Consider the following 15,346-nt stretch of genomic DNA (forward strand, 5'->3'; position numbering starts at 1 on the left):
ACGTTAGGAGTTTTCACCCCAGTTTGAATAAGCTGCACTGAAAAGTAGTACACTGGAGCGAGATGAGGCATGGCCACCCCATGTCCACCCAATTAATTAAATATTTTGGGGTTTTGTACAACAGAAATGCTACTCCAGTCTTTGCACGTACGCTCGCGACATTCAGAAATTTCACTAAATTCATTAAGAGGTTGTACGCCACCAAGTCTGGTGTAGTGTGAGTTTGCGCTATGCCAATTTTAATGAATCGGCCCCTATGTGTTTTGACTTTCTGACTACTGCAGTACAAGATCAATATTCCCTGATCTTCTGGATATAAAATGTACTTGCAATATGTTACAAACTATTATTTATTACCCTACTATGAATTTTTCATTATTTGTCTTTATGAAAATAGGACTATTTTAAAAAATACATCTAAGTTCATCTCCATTAGAGGGGCAGGAAGAAGCAGTATGGTGCATGCTGACTGTAGCGAAAGTCCAGAAAAATATCAGGTCATGGTCACTGTGTTGTCTTACATGTTACAGGTTTCTCAGACGGAGCCAGAAACTGTTAAATCACATATTTTTTTAAATCTGGTAATACAAATAACGATAAATTGCATTTAATTTGAGAAAAATATAGGAAAATGCTAATGATACTAATGAAGAGGACATAATTGTCCTGTCTGGCTCTGCGTCTGTTAGATGGAACCGCCTGCGTGTGACATATTATCTTTGTAATATTGATTTTTTAATTTATTTTCTAAGCTAATTTATTCAGGTAATTAGTTTTAATATGAACAGAGTGTAGAATGCTAGCCGTCTATGAATTAAGGTGCTATCATTTCAGCAAGTAATCTCTCTAACGTTTACCCCGTTATTGTATAGGTAACAAAATATGGCGAATTAGGCCACATGGACAGATAATACTTGTGTGCTGGGAGCCTTAGACCGGTGTCCCACTTGCAACTGCAATGCGAGAAACTCGCGCCTCAATACCCGGCACTGCCGCCAGCACTCGGGACCGGAGCGTGAGGCTGCATGTATTTCTATGCAGCTGAACACTCCAGTCCGAACCGCCAGTGGCAGTGCCGGGTATTGAGGCGAGAGACTCGCATGAGTTTCTCGCATTGCAGTTGCAAGTGGGACACCGGCCTTAGGTTCAGTATTGTGGAGCATTATGCATCTGCACCACCACGGAATGTGCCTTCATATGGCATTGTACTTTTCCCTAGAAGTAACTCTTCGAAAAGAGAATACCTCCATGATCTGACATCTGATCCGACATGGCACTTTGTTTCTTGTATTGAATAATAATTGTCTCAGGGAGACAGGCATTTGATGGAATATTTCTGGAGAATGGCATCAATGTCTGATTGATATAGGTCTAACTGGTGTAACTGCCGATTGCTGGAAATGTCTCACCCCACTGCTGTCGGTTTCACTGGTTTATGTTCAGGTGACTGTTGGCTAGAATGGGCCGTCTGGAGGAAGCCAAGCCGACCTATTCCCACTTTGTCCTAATGATTAGTGGGGATCACATTGGTTGGACCACCCCTGATTGAGCACCGATGGCATATCCTATTGATATGTAATCAATATTTATTTATTATTATTATTTATTTATATAGCACCATTGATTCCATGGTGCTGTACATGAGAAGGGGTTACATACAAGTTACAGATATCACTTACAATAGACAAACTTACAATGACAGACTGATACAGAGGGGCGAGGACCCTGCCCTTGCGGGCTTACATTCCGCAGGTGAAACAACCACTTTAATGGAACAATAACTCCAGAAAAAGTACAAAAAATGAAATCATTTCCCAGTGCTTTTTTTCGTAATCTCCTTCCATTCTTTATTCATATATTACCTCCTATCATAAAGAATACTGAGAAATAAATGAAGAAATTTCTCTGTGTCGCATGATATCAGCCATGTTTCCCCCTCATCCTCTTCCCTGTCTTACAGTGGCCCTGGTCAAAATTACTGTTATTGTGAATAGTTCAGTAAGTTGAAGGTGAAATTATCTCTAAAAGGCCTAAAGTTAAGGATGACACATTGCCTTTGCATTTTAGACAAAAACAAACAAACACATCTTTTACATTTTAAAAATTACAAAAAGGAGAATGGGCTGACGCAAAAGTTTGGAAATTTACATCACCTGGCCTACCGTATCAAATTACGGTCCGTTTTTACCGCCGAGATACCCAGAAAATTTCCTGACCAGTGATCCGTATTCAATGCGAGGATGCAATTTTTTTTTTTCTCCAAAAATTATCCGTGTCATCCGTATGGCATCCGTACGGCGAGATTTTCTCGCCGGCTTGCAAAATGGACATATAATGGATCCATGGGCTCAAATATTCGTGAAAACAAATATACAGTATATATATATATATATATATATATATATATATATATATATATAATGTCAGTGAGACACTATATATATATATATATATATATATATATATATATATATATATATATATACACTCACCGGCCACTTTATTAGGTACACCATGCTAGTAACGGGTTGGACCCCCTTTTGCCTTCAGAACTGCCTCAATTCTTCGTGGCATAGATTCAACAAGGTGCTGGAAGCATTCCTCAGAGATTTTGGTCCATATTGACATGATGGCATCACACAGTTGCCGCAGATTTGTCGGCTGCACATCCCAAAGATGCTCCATACAAGGCAGGATGGATCCATGCTTTCATGTTGTTTACGCCAAATTCTGACCCTACCATCCGAATGTCGCAGCAGAAATCGAGACTCATCAGACCAAGCAACGTTTTTCCAATCTTCTACTGTCCAATTTCGATGAGCTTGTACAAATTGTAGCCTCCGTTTCCTGTTCTTAGCTGAAAGGAGTGGTACCCGGTGTGGTCTTCTGCTGCTGTAGCCCATCTGCCTCAAAGTTCGACGCACTGTGCGTTCAGAGATGCTCTTAGGCCTACCTTGGTTGTAACGGGTGGCGATTTGAGTCACTGTTGCCTTTCTATCAGCTCGAACCAGTCTGCCCATTCTCCTCTGACCTCTGGCATCAACAAGGCATTTCCGCCCACAGAACTGCCGCTCACTGGATTTTTTTTCTTTTTCGGACCATTCTCTGTAAACCCTAGAGATGGTTGTGCGTGAAAATCCCAGTAGATCAGCAGTTTCTGAAATACTCAGACCAGCCCTTCTGGCACCAACAACCATGCCACGTTCAAAGGCACTCAAATCACCTTTCTTCCCCATACTGATGCTCGGTTTGAACTGCAGGAGATTGTCTTGACCATGTCTACATGCCTAAATGCACTGAGTTGCCGCCATGTGATTGGCTGATTAGAAATTAAGTGTTAACAAGAAGTTGGACAGGTGTACCTAATAAAGTGGCCGGTGAGTGTATATTTCATACAGAGCTAGATAGCAGAAAAGCCGGTAATACAATTGTTGGCTTTTGCTATCTCCTTATCAAACCCGACAGGATATGAGACATGGTTCACATACAGTAAACCATTTCATATCCCTTATATTTTTACATATTCCTCACTAACAATGTTAGAAGTGTCTGTGTGTAAAATTTGGGAGCTCTAGGTGTTAAAATAAAGGGTTAAATCACGGAAAAAACTGGGGTGGGCTCCCACGCAGTTTTCTCCACCAGAGTGGGAAAGCCAGTGACTGAGGGCAGATATTAATAGCCTAGAGAGGGTCCATGGTTATTGCCCCCCCCCCTGGCTAAAAACATCTGCCCCCAGCCACCCCAGAAAAGGCACATCTGTAAGATGCGCCTATTGTGGCACTTAGCCACTCTCTTCCCTCTCCCCTGTAGCGGTGGGATATGGGGTAATAAGGGGTTAATGTCACCTTGATAATGTAAGGTGACATTAAGCCTGGTTAATAATGGAGAGATGTCAATAAGACACCTATCAATTATTAATCCAATAGTAATAAAGGGTTAAATAAACACACACATTATGAATAAAGTATTTTAATGAAATAAATACACACATGGGGTTTTAATATCTTTATTGTACTCTCAATCCAGCTGATGACCCTCGATTAGTGATGAGCGAATGTACTAGTTACTCGAGATTTCCCGAGCACGCTCGGGTGTCCTCCGAGTATGTTTTACTGCTCGGAGATTTAGTTTTTATTGCCGCAGCTGAATGTTTTACATCTGTTAGCCAGCATAAGTACATGTGGGGATTACCTAGCAACCAGGCAACCCCCACATGTACTTATGCTAGCTAACAAATGTAAAACATTCAGCTGCGGTAATAAAAACTAATTCTCCGAGCACTAAAAAATACCCGGAGGACACCTGAGCGTGCTCGGGAAATCTCGAGTAACGAGTATATTCGCTCATCATTAACCTCGATCTTCTGAAAAAAATGGAAAAATAAAAAAACACCAATATCCCATACCTGTCCGCCGTAGAGTCATGTCCCACAATGTAAATCCATCTGAAGGGGTTAAATAATTTTACAACCAGGAGCCTGCTAATGCAGCTGCCCCTGTCTGTAAAAACTGGAGAATGAATGGAATGCAGCTTTGTTGACTTGCGGTGCTGCACCCCCTGGTGGCATAAACTAATATGAACTCTAGCTTGGGAAGTTTTCTGAATATTTTCTCACGCTAGAATTCATATGATAAATAAGAACACCCAGAAAAATTAATAAAAAACAGCTCTGTAAAAACAGGCATAAAACATACTCCAAAGTATAATTATAGACAAAAAAGAAGGAAGTACCAGATTACCCGTATAAAATATACCAAATATTTATTAATAATTAGATAAGAAAAAGTAACATCAAATACATAATTTAGAATAAAACCTTATTATATGGACAAGCAAATAATATAATGAAGGACACAGACTAAAAATTGACACAGTTGCACATATATAAAATTGGACCGGGGTTCTTAATACCCATAGTATATAAACCGCAGCACCATCAGAATATACTGGGTCTTTTAAATATAATCAAAACCACATCATCATAATCACCAATACCCTACAATGACTACCCAGATCATTTAGACAGTATGTATCAAGTATAGCAGTTGGTATCTCACCCAAAGTATGTCCGTGCATCGGTCAAATTATGCAGCCCCAACGCGTTTCGCGTGGGCTTCCTCAGGGGGCCGTCCTATTTTATATATGTGCAACTGTGTCAATTTTTTGTCTGTGTCCTTCATTATATTATTTGCTTGTCCATATAATAATGTTTTATTCTAAATTATGTATTTGATGTTACTTTTTCTTATCTAATTATTAAAAAATATTGGATATATTTTATACTGGTAATCTGCTACTCCTTTCTTTTTTGTCTAGAATTCATATGAGTTTATGCCATCAGGAGGCGCATCACTGCAAGTCACCGAAGCTGCATTCCATTCATTCCCCAGTTTTTACAGCCAGGGATAGCTGCATTTGCAGGCTCCTGGTTGTAAAATTATTTAACCCCTTCAGATGGATTTACATCGTGGGACATGACTGTATGGCGAACAGGTATGGGATATTGTTGTTTTTTTATTTTTCCATTTTTTTCAGAAGATCGAGGGTCGTCAGTTGGATTTAGAGTACAATAAAGATATTAAAACCCCATGTGTACTTATTTCATTAAAATACTTTATTCATTTTGTATGTGTGTTCATTTAACCCTTTATTACTATTGGATTAATAATGGATAGGTGTCTTATTGACACCTCTCCATTATTAACCAGGCTTAATGTCACCTTACATTAGCAAGGTGACATTAACCCCTTATTACCCCATATCCCACCGCTACAGGGGAGTGGGAAGAGAGGCTAAGTGCCAGAATAGGCGCATCTATGCAGACAATGTGCAATGCGTTGTTTTTGCGCCTCTCGCTTGTCTGTATTCATCTCTAGTGTGACCCCGGCCTAACAGGCTAATTAAGGTCTGAAACCTTAGTCAAAGCCATCTGAGCTCACAAATCTCCAAGGGTGCCCAAACGTTTGTATCGGGCCATTTTCCTTTTAGTAATTTTTAAAATGTAAAAGATGGAAATATATATATTTTTTGCCTAAAATGCAAATGAAATGTGTCATCTTTAACTTTAGGGCTTTTAGAAATCATTTCATCTTCAACTTGCTCAACTGTTCACAATAACAGCAATTTTGACCCAGGGTGCCCAAACTTACATGTTGCTGAATATTTGGTGACAGGGCTATTACCTGCAACTTGAGCTTCTACCGTTTAACAAAATACTCAATCATCGGCTAATAAGAGCTTCATGCTGTCTAAAAATTATTCTTGTCACCAACACCTCTCCCTGTATACAAACTGTATGGCCACCAAATGATCACAGCAACCCGTCTTTTTCCGGCAGCCCCATAGGTAATGAATGGAGTGGCGGTATCACATGCGCACTGCCATTTTTTTTAATGGAATCTTAGGGTTTAAATAATTTTATATTTACATGGATCAGACGTACATGTACTTGAATATACCAAATAAGGTTTTTTTTATGTTTTATTTTTTGTATCTGGGAAATAGTTAGATGGGATAGGGAATTCCTACTGCAACTATTAACTCTGTCAGGAGCAGCTGATCTGATGGGCACAGCTCAATTAGTTTTCTCTCTCCTCTCCAAATTATCAGAAAATCTCCCCTTCCCAGTGATTTCCCATCTTTACGGGCTCTTTGAAACCTGATCTCACACTGTAAGGCCATGTGCACACGTTGCGGATTTCTTGCAGAAATTTCCTGAAGAAAACCGGAAATTTTCTGCAAGAAATCCGCATTTTTTTTTTTGCGTTTTTTTTCCGTTTTTTTCGCTTTTTTTAGCATTCTGCAAGCGTAATTAGCTTGCAGAATGCTAAAGTTTTCCAAGCGATCTGTAGCATCGCTTGGAAAACTGACTGACAAGTTGGTCACACTTGTCAAACATACTGTTTGACAAGTGTGACCAACTTTTTACTATAGATGCAGCTTATGCCGCATCTATAGTAAAAGATAGAATGTTTAACCCCTTCACCCCCGGAGCTTTTTCCGTTTTTCCATTTTCGTTTTTCGCTACCCTCCTTCCCAGAGCCATAACTTTTTTATTTTTCCGTCAATTTGGCCATGTGAGGGCTTATTTTTTGCGGGACGAGTTGTACTTTTGAACGACATCATTGGTTTTAGCATGTCGTGTACTAGAAAACGGGAAAAAAATTCCAAGTGCAGTGAAATTGCAAAAAAAGTGCAATCCCACACTTGTTTTTTGCTTGCCTATTTTGCTAGGTTCACTAAATGCTAAAACTGACCTGCCATTATGATTCTCCAGGTCACTACGAGTTTATAGACACCTAACATGACTAGGTTATTTTTCACCTAAGTGGTGAAAAAAAATTCCAAACTTTGCAAAAAACAAAACAAAACAAAATTGCGCCATTTTCCGATACTCGTAGCGTCTCCATTTTTCGTGATCTGGGGTCAGGTGAGGGCTTATTTTTTGCGTGCCGAGCTGGCGTTTTTAATGATAGCATTTTGGTGTAGATACGTTCTTTTGATCGCCCGTTATTGCATTTTAATGCAATGTCGTGGCGACCAAAAAAACGTAAATCTGGCGTTTCGAATTTTTTTCTCATTACGCCATTTAGCGATCAGGTTAATGCTTTTTTTTTATTGATAGATCGGGCGATTCTGAACGCGGCGATACCAAATATGTGTAGGTTGGGTTTTTTTTTTATTGATTTATTTTGATTGGGGCGAAAGGGGGGTGATTTAAACTTTTATATTTTTTTTATTTTTTTCACATTTTTAAAAACTTTTTTTTTTTACTTTTGCCATGCTTCTATAGCCTCCATGGGAGGCTAGAAGCAGGCACAACCCGATCGGCTCTGCTATGCAGCAGTGATCATAAGATCGCTGCTACACAGCAGATTTGCAGGTGTGCTGTGAGCGCCGACCACAGGGGGGCGCTCACAGCCACCGGCAATCAGTAACCATAGAGGTCTCAAGGACCTCTATGGTTACCTTCCTGACACATCGCCGACCCCCGATCATGTGACGGGGGTCGGCGATGCGCTCATATCCGGCCGCACGGCCGGATGCGGTAGTTAAATGCCGCTGTCTGAGTTTGACAGCGGCATTTAACTAGTTAATAGCGGCGGGTGATCGCGATTTCACCCGCCGCTATTGCGCGCACATGTCAGCTGTAAAAAACAGCTGACATGTCGCGACTTTGATGTGCGCTCACCGCCGGAGCGCACATCAAAGCGGGGGTCCCGACATGTGACGTACTATACCGTCACATGTCGGGAAGGGGTTAAAAATAATAAAAAAAATAAAAAAATGCTTATACTCACCCAGACATCTCATCAGCGGCGTCCGTTCGTCTTCCTATAGCTGGTGTGTGCGCGCAGGACCTTCCGTGACGTCACGGTCACGTGAGCGGTCACATGACCGCTCACGACCAATCACAGGACAGTGACGTCATCGGCTAGGTCCTTTGCCGCACACCAGCTACAGGAACCGAACGGCAGCGTGCAGCGGTGAGGCGGGAACACTGCGCGGGACATCGAGGGTGAGTATAGGACTGTTTTTTATTTTATTTCTTATTTTTTGACCAGTTATATGGTGCCCAGTGCGTGGAGGAGAGTCTCCTCTCCTCCACCCTGGGTACCAACCGCACATAATCTGCTTACTTCCCGCATGGTGTGCACAGCCCCGTGCGGGAAGTAAGCAGATCAATGGACCCCTAGGTGTGCGGAATCCCTGCAATTCCGCATTTTTAATGAACATGTTGCTTTTTTTTCCGCTATGCGATTTTTTCGCGGAAAAAAATCGCAACATTTGCACAAAAAATGCGGAATACCTTGTAAATAATAGGAGGCATATGTTAGCGTTTTTTTCGCGTTTTTATAGCGAAAAAACGCGAAAAAAACGCTAAAAATCCTGAACGTGTGCACATGGCCTTACAGCAGACCTTCTGGAGAGCAGATCTGACCATTGTGGCTTCACAGGCTCACTGCGCCTGAACACGGGAGTGCCAGAGGTGCGCCTGATGGAGGGTTAAAGTGTGTTTATTGTCATTTTTGCTAATATTTTATTTCTTAATATCTTGCATTTGAATAATTGACTTTGTGCTAAATTAACCCTTCATTTCTGTTAAGAGAATAAATAGTTGGTTACTTCCGCCTTGTGCTTGTCTGCATGTTGCATCCTAGTAACTTATTCACAACTGCATGACTTAAATGTTGATGTGTGAGATTGTCAGCTCCGATCTATGCTGTGTGATACAGCGGTAGGACCATACACAGTGAAACGGCAGTGACCCAAGCAAGTTCAAAACAAAACGTTCTTTTATTGTGTTACTTCACACAGTCAATATAGTATACAGCTTCTTCATACAGTCCATTAATAATGCATGGCTATATGATGCAGTCAATACACAGGCCGAACTTCCCTCTGTCCAGTTTCCCTGGGTGACCGCACGCCGGTAACAAGTCTCTGTACTCACTCAGCGCACTGCACTCTTTATCCTCTGGAGTGCAGCTGGGTACACATAAGACAGCCCAAGACGCAGGGTGTCAGTCTCTCTGGTTCCTTTAGCCTCTGTGTTACTCCACACAGAGAGAGCTCTGCAGACAACTGCCCTGTCTGCTTCCAAGCACACACTGACACACCTCCCCCACTACTACAGGGCTTTTTAATCAGTCACTGCTTCACTATTCTAATTACAGCCACACCTGTGTCTAAAGTACTCCCTCATGGCCTCAATACGCTTCCATGCACATTCTGGAGAGCACATACAGCGCCCCCTAGCTGTCACAGGGGTCACTGCCTCACAGCTGTTAGAGGAAAGTGTCAGCTGTATAGACCTGCACCCACTCCTTGACTTAAAGGGAACCTGTCAGCAGAATTGTGCACAGTAACCTACACACAGTGTCAGGTCGTCACCGTTATACTGATTGCACTGTGTAAGGAGGTGGCAGGGACCCTTGGTTGCTCTCTCTCCCCTTTCCTGATGTGGTACTCCATGCGGTGCTCTAACAGTGGGTTATGCCTTAGTGTTGTACCATTGTAATGTTCACTATATGTATTACTGTATGTGCTGTGTTTGTATTGTCTTAACCTGTATTGTATTCTTGTGTGTTCAGCTTAGGGAAAGTAAGGGGTTAAATAAGGGGGTTGAGCCAGCAGCCTCCAAGCAAGCAGGAAGTCCTTGGCTGCTGTTCAGTGCCCAGGCTTGCCTATGGCCCGGTGTGCTCCCCTGCTGGGATATGGCCATACCCCTGGGAGGAACTGAGCTGCCAGTGGACTGTCGGGCAGCGGGCACAGGGACTGCATGTATGCCCCACAAGGGACTTGCAGCTCCCGGGATCTGCCTGGGAGTTACCCAAGAGACTTGCAGCTCCTGGAATTTGTCTGGATCTACTGCCTCTGCTGCTGCAGCCATTGCTAGAGATAGGGACAGCTCAGGAATTGTACCTTCCTTTCTTCATCACCTTTATTAAATACAAGTTGCCACTGCTGGGCCCTACAACATGTGACACGTGGTGCATCCATTCCAGCATGGAGAGGAGCCAGATGTCTGAGGTAACCCTCTGTGACTAGACCTGTTATTTTATGTTCAAGGGGCCGGGGTGCTCACGGCTATGACTACCACCCCGTGCCACCTTGTTACACTGATACCTGGTGATGAAATCTGTCTTGGTTGTTGTTTAATCTTTATTTTCAGTGTTTAGTTAATGATATGCTCGTGCTTCAGGGTGGCCTGTGGGGGGGTCTTCATGTGGTGCTCTGATTAGGTGTTCATAATGCAGACTTCTGACAGGTCACTGATCCCCCACTGACCTGCCCCCTAGTTTGCATAATGAATATCTGTACATACTTAAAAAAAATGCTTCTGCAGGCAGGTGCTGGCCGTGGCACCTGCGCTGAAGCATAATCGCATGTTAAATTTGCAGTTAATAAATGTGCTTGATGTTTTCCTGAGGAGTATAACAAAATCAATTTTAAAATGGCGCCTGCTGCGTTGATAGTGTTGTTCTGCTCCGAAACTGAGCACTTCCGGTTGCCACCTGCACCTGGCACAGCTAATCGGCGAGGGTTATTTGTGTGGCATCTCCACTGATCAGATATTGATGACCTATCCAAAAGATAGGCCATCAGTGTAAAAGTCCCAGACATCCCCCTTAATAGAATGTCATGGAGCAGGAAGACATTATTGATCACTCGGTTCCCATAGTTTGCATCAGCTGATATAAAAGTGCCTTGAAATGAGCGCTGTTTGACTTGTTAGGTGACTGATCAACGCTCATTATCAGCAGATATCTGCCTGTATAATGTTGTTTGTTATACTGTGCTATAGGTTTTTTCATTGTTAGAGAATATATATTGATAAAACAGAAATTGGAACAACCAGCATGAGAAACCTGCACTTGACTTTATGGCGAACTCAAGCTAAGGAGTTCCAGCTAACATTTATTGGAAACATAATTCAGCAGAAATATTCCAGAGGACATTAAATCCACTTATAAATGGCATTCCAGTTGCAGTAAAAAGTACAACGTTAGTATAAATATCAAGATAAATAAAGCAACTGGCTTAGCTGGCATTCTCCCAGCGATTCTTAATCTGCTTATTTCTGTCCTATCTGGACCAGTGCGTATAACATCCCAGGATTCGGTTTCTGCAGATTCTGTAAGATTAATGTAAAGCAGATGTTGTGCTGTTATTTAAAAAGCATTACAAATTACAGCCAGGAATTGCAGATCTGTGCCCTAAGCATGAAGCACACGTACTCAGCCTCGAGGTTTTAAGGATTACTGTACTGAAATGGTCTGGAGAGCAAACGATCTTATAGAAAGCATGATATATTGATGTAATGGGCAGATGACAATAACCTACTGGTTCTTTTCTGCCGTCAAATTCTAAAAGTTTTTTTTTTTTAATTATTAAAAAGGTTTATATTTTTTGGAATATAATTTAGTATACAACAGCTACAGCATTGTGTTGTGGAGGGACTGTGTTGAGCAGACATCAGCTGGTGCTGTATTAATTGTTAGCTCTTGTTAATATTGCACCTCTCAGTTTTGTTTGTGTAAGTTCTCTTCGTTTATTCACTATGTTGTGATCAGGCTCAGACTGGCCCATAGGGGATCAGGGGAACCTCCCGGTGGGCCCCTCTGCACATCTGGGCCCCCAATCCCAATGTATGGGCAGTACTTGGCATAATTCACTTGATTCACTCTGTACAGAAAAATGCAACATCTCATTCATTAACCAAACTACCCAGTTTATTATTACATAGAGATCTAGGTAGATTTGTGAACGAGGGTAGTGTAATATTTGTATGCAGGTGAAAAGTAGGCCCCCCAAAGTCAGTTACTGGTGGACCCTTGACACCCCAGTCTGACATGTTGTGATGATGCAGATTGTTTTTTTGTATGCCCCTAGTAAAACAGTTAACTCTCCCACAATATGTAAGGCCGGGTTCACATTGGCGTTTCTGTGCGCAGCGTATGATCCGCATGCGTCATGCGTACATATCTTTAACATTGTGTACGCAGGGACATGCTTTTACATGCGTTCGCATGCAGATGCGTTGTTTTGCAGCGTTGTCTGGCGAACGCAACATGTTGCATTTTTTGAGGCATCAAATATTACGCATTCGTGCGCATGCGGATGAGTGTGTAAAAAACAGCATTACTGTCTATGGGAACGATACGCATGCTTACTTTAGACTGCTCATGTCCAGGAAACAATGTCGCCAACTCCACCATGTGCATAAACAACGCATGCTAAAACGCATTTAAACACATGCACACACAGCTTTTTTTTTTTGCTGCGTGCGTAAGATGATGCGGAGGCGTAAGCATGCGTTTTGGCATGCGTTTGCGTATGCGGACGATACGCTGTGCACAGAAACGCTAATGTGAACCTAGCCTAAGTGCTGATGATTCTGCTGAAAGCGGAAATATGCAACAGGTTATCAGCCCAACTGCAGAGTGACACAGGAAGAGGAACGCACAGCACAGCTTGGACTGATATAAAGAGAGATTCTCATCTTCACAATTCACATAAGAAAATCAGTGCATACTGAGTGCTGGTATTCTGCTGATGTCTGACATATATGTGACATACTTGCAAACTCTCTTGGAAAGTGCTTGAGATTTACTGAAAAGGAAAGTCCTGCTGGACTCCCGGAGTAGCTGTCAAATCTCCCATGCACTGCAGAAGCCTTCCAGAAAGAAGAACTCCTCTGAGGTTTCCTGTGCCTGCCCCCAGGATTCCTCATCATCATACTGAGTCCTCGCATCTAGACACATAGTCAAGGGTCAGGAAACGGGGTGGGTGTGTGTTCTGTGTGACTTGTTAATGGAGCATGGTTATGGGTAAAATGTACGTTACTCCAGAAACTCTCACAGAGGGACCTCAATATGTTGCCAAGTCTATTTGCTTTGGCCTTGCTCTGTCACTAATAGCCGTTGTTTAGTCTTGACTAACGTTAGGAGTGGTACTTAGTGCCGCAGATTACCCTTGGGTAGGCAGAGCTTGGATTCAAGTTCTCCACTGTGTAGGCTTGTCGCATTCTTACCTCTCCCACCTATTTTACACCTGAGGATTGTACATCTTTTTTGCTCATACTCATGTAAACTTGCTTGGTCTTGCTGTAATAACACTTTACGTGGTTGAATCACCCAGTTGGACCTGACTTTTTCAGGTGGGGTTCTGTAAAAATATTTGAACCAAATGCATATAAAGTTGACCATTACATTAGGTAAATGAAGAGGTTGCTCTGTTCGCCTAGCCGATTTTGGCCCTAAAATGTTTTGAAAACCGTATACAATCCAGTGGTGGATGCCATATTTCTGAAGATAAAGGGGTTTTCCAGTGGATGAAATCTAATGTTAAAAGGGTTTACATCAGGTTTTTTTTTAATGATGTGTAGGAGGTGTGCAGGTGGCTGCTTTGCTCCCTGCATTCCTGTGAATGGCTGCCTAGTGAAATCGGGTACATGTTATGTGTTTATTATGTAATATAATAATATAATATGATGATAGCTGACACTGTACTGATGTACCTGTGTTTATATCTTTTGTATGTTAAGGACAAGGATAGTCTTAAGGGGGGAACTATAGAGTTAGATATTAGATTTAGATAGGCTAGGATAAGAATTGGTTTTAGCCGGAATAGTAAAGTTAAATAGTTTAGGCCAATAGGATGCTAGTTAGTGGGAGGAGAATTGTTCTAGAAGTGAGTGAACAGAGAAGATGAGAAGTGTGACCCGTCTGTCTTCGTGACTGGTGTGATCTGGGCAGTTGGAGAGGTCAGCGATTAGGCCTTTGGGAACTCCCGTGAGAAAGTTTTGTTGAAAATGAATCTGGACTTTAAGAATATTTGTGTGCTGCTGAAACGGATCTGGACTTTGCACGCTGAGGAGAATGCTGACCCAAAGGCGGGTGAAGTACATTGCAAACACAGCACACAACAAAAGGAATCTAATGTTTCTGTAGCGGAGCATCATGGTGTCCCAGAACAGCAGCAGGCCCTCGCCATGACTACCACCCTGGCCCCGTTACAGATGCAGAGCCTCACTATTTGTCTGTAGCCTCTGCTCCTTAGCTAATATGGTCCTCTTTGTACTTTTCTACGTGGTATTGACCAATAATACAAAGAACTCAACCATAAATGTAGCATTGTAAAGATATGAGCATCTATTCATATGTCGGATTCAAATACTGCTAAAATTAGTGATGGACAAAATGTGAACACATCGTCCAACATGGAAACGAGAGAGGGGAGGTGAGGAACACCAGGAAACGACTGAAAAGTCTGTAAAGGATATAAAATATCAAACCTTTTATTATACAAAATACAAAAACAGGTATGGGAACACAGTGGGCAATTTCACATAAAACCAAGTGCACCAACAAAGAAGGACCCGCAGGACCGTTGAAACAAAGTAATCCCACAATATATAATAATTGTGTCATACATCAAAAAAAGTAGTAACCAGAGATGTAGATTAATCACTGTTTATAAGTAAGAGTGGACTATGTATCATATATAGTATATCAAGAATACATAAATAGATGACTGGTTAAGAAGAATTTAGATATAGGGAAAAGGCATGTTACCTAATGGATGGACAGGCACAGGCTCACTGGGTGCATTGATCCACCCCAACGCGCGTTTCGTAATGACCAATATAGACTTTCCACATTGTGCTCTTATAGCCTATCCTCTAATCTTTCTAAGATTGTTTTCAGCCAGAACAGTGCACTATATAGCTGGCTCCTACTGTTCCCCAGTTCAATTGAGACTTAAGCACAAGAAAAGTGATTCTGTATAGTACAGGATCCTGTATCTAAAGAGCTCACTGACAGATCGGCTCAGAAATACT

Source organism: Ranitomeya variabilis, chromosome 2 (assembly GCF_051348905.1).
Source record: "Ranitomeya variabilis isolate aRanVar5 chromosome 2, aRanVar5.hap1, whole genome shotgun sequence".
NCBI lineage: Eukaryota > Metazoa > Chordata > Amphibia > Anura > Dendrobatidae > Ranitomeya > Ranitomeya variabilis.